Genomic DNA, 3,012 nt, shown 5'->3' with positions numbered 1-3,012 from the left:
TCTCATTCAACCACAGAGAAAAAAAAGTACAAACTTTGATTTCATATTCTTATATAGGTGAGTTGTAAAGGAAGATGTGCATATCACTATTATGGAGAGCATGAGAATAATTGAGATTATATTAAGGAAAATAGTAAAAAAATATCATCTAAGCAATTCTGTAAGAATGTTATAAAAAATATATGTTAAGTGCTTTTTTCCCTTACACATGTCAGTCTTGAAGATTTCTCTACGAGATTACTCTCATACATGAAGTATGCTACACTTAAGTTGGTACCTAATGATTTCAAGAACATAGCTTTCATAACATTTGAGGAAAAGGCAATCCATGTGATATTCAAATGAATATGTATCTCTTAGATCGATCTAGATTTGGTGATAGACCTAAATGGAGAAATATCATTTGAGATATTGCTTAGTTTCTTAGAAACTTCAATTTGTTTAAATGATTCAGATCTATGCAAATAGAAATATGTTTTTAAGAAAAAAATATTGTGTCAGAGACAAATAAAGCTTAAACTATGTAAAGAGTTTTGAGAGATACAAAAGATACCTATATTCCATTATAATTTAAAAAATCATAAAATCTTAATGGCTGAAATCTTTAGATTATGGAAGAAACTTATTGAAGTAAATGAGAAATGGAGAAGACAAAAATTAGGGTCAAATTGGTGGACAATAAGTTGGCCAACCTTGGTTTAAATCAATTAACAATGTTGATTTAGTCACCAAGTGGAGTGGTAATTGTCTAGTATCTAAATTTTGGTTGACTAATAAAGCAAAAGCTACCTAAATGTTAGTCACAAAGATCAATTTGTGCAAACTCTAATAGTCTAGTAGAACAAAAGCCCTAGTGTTAAAATTTTCCATTTGTGGTTGACTAATTGTTGAATAGGTGTCTAAAATTTGGATGTTGTCAAAGTTGATATTCTAATGCATACCAAATTGAGTCACCTAATCTTGGTAAAAACTAAATTCTAAAAAATATCATAATTTTGAAAATATAAATAAATTACTAGAAATCACTCCACCATTTTAATAAATTTGATACAAAATTAAGTAAACAACAAAACAATTAATATTATTAACAAATCCTATTATCTCATAACTACTCTTACTCTAAAGTCAAACATCAAGTTTGGGTGTTCAATAATGTGTAAATGTGAGCTATTTCACTTGTAACTTCTTCTACATTATTATGCTTTATAACATACATAACAAATCACTTAGCATAAGCAAATTGTAATCATAAGGTAGATAAAAAGTAAAATAAGTAATGAGAGATACATTTATGAGAATGCATAAAGCTTAAGTTTTAATTCTACACACAAGTTCCTTTAGAAGAGTACTACACTTAAACTTAGGAGGAGGTTTGATAAAAATATGAATGAGGTTAGATTGGAACTCAACATGATTAAGTATAATATCCCCTTTTGGAATAAGGTCTCTAATAAAATGGTATTCAATTCTACATACTTAGTACTAAATTGATAGATTGAGTTTTTAGTAATGTTAATGCTGCTAATATTTGTTAAATAGATGGAGAGACTAGAGGGGGACAGGAGAATAGTTGATCGCTTGAACTCATCAAGCTTAGATACAAACACAAATATAATGCAATGGAAACAAAAACAAACAATAAAGCAATGTAAACTCAATTGTTTATGTGGTTTGAAACTTTTAGTTTCTACTTTGTGACCTATGATTTATTAGTGAGTCACTGCAATCCACTATATTTCTTTGGAAATTTTTTTAAAATGGAGAAATCTCTTACACTCTTCTCTTACAAGATTGCAATGAAGTACAAGAAGAGGCTACAAGAATAATTAAGAATGAAACACTTTCAATAGTTGAGATGAAGATGATCACTTTCAATAGCTTTTTGATTGCTCTCCCTCTGTCCAAATTTTATGGGCAATCAATTCTGTCTTGCTTCAATGTGCATTTTGCTTTCCAACACATGATCAATCTATTAATTTCTCGTTCCAACCAACTACTAAGTTTATTACATCAGCTTGTGGCACCATAACAAATACTTAATCGACTAGATTTGTCATCAATCGATTGAAGTGTTGTAGCTTCTAAGTCATTTGACAGTCACAATCTAATTTTGTCATATTAACAAATCTCTTCTATATTTTTCTATTGATGTATAACCAATTATCTAAATTTGCCTTTGTCAATTGACTATTGAACAAAAATATTTTATTTTTTCTAATTCTAGCTTGAGTCAACTTAAATTCCAATTGACTAAAAGTCACTTTCACTAAATACTCAGACTCAAACCATTTCTAAAATTGAGCTCTTACCTTAGTGTAGTTCCACTCATAATCCTATACAAATGCAATCTTGGTATATAACTTCTATTGCATTATCTACCAACCAAGAAGTGGTAGCTTTGGAACTTCATGCCCCAAGAAACCTTGTTTAAGAAAAAAAATCCTCATTTACTAAATATTCATCCAACTTTAACTTGCTATGACTTTCATGTCCCAAAAAACCTTGCTTAAGAGAAAGTCCTCATTTGCCAAACACTCGTCCAACTTTGACTCACTAGGACTTCCATTTGCTATACCTCTAATCATCCTTAACCAACCCAAGCTTTCCACTTGGCATGTCCTCGACTTAGTTGGACTTGTTGATTACTAAATACTTAATCAACCTCAACCCATTTGGATTTTGTCCAATGTACTTGCAATCTCAATGTCAAATAACTTGCACATGCAAACTTGGAACACAACATCAACAATCAAAATATAATCTACTTTCTAAAATATTTGTCAAACATCCAAACTACATAATAATCTTCTCTTTTTGAACACTGGTTACAACCTAGATAAAAAACGCAATGTACTACACAGAATCATGTGATGAATCTTGCCAACACAACTATGCTTCTTAAAATGAATAAACTACTTGTGTACAATAGATATTTGATTTCCAAGGGAAACAGATAGAAGAGAATAAGTTGCATCTCAACTAGTACTCTTTGGTACCCAAACAATACTTTTA

This window comes from Curcuma longa, chromosome 3 (assembly GCF_044706935.1).
Source record: "Curcuma longa cultivar G26 ecotype Majalengka, Jawa Barat chromosome 3, ITB_CL_G26_1.1, whole genome shotgun sequence".
Classification (NCBI taxonomy): Eukaryota; Viridiplantae; Streptophyta; class Magnoliopsida; order Zingiberales; family Zingiberaceae; genus Curcuma; species Curcuma longa.
This window is presented reverse-complemented; position numbering follows the sequence as displayed.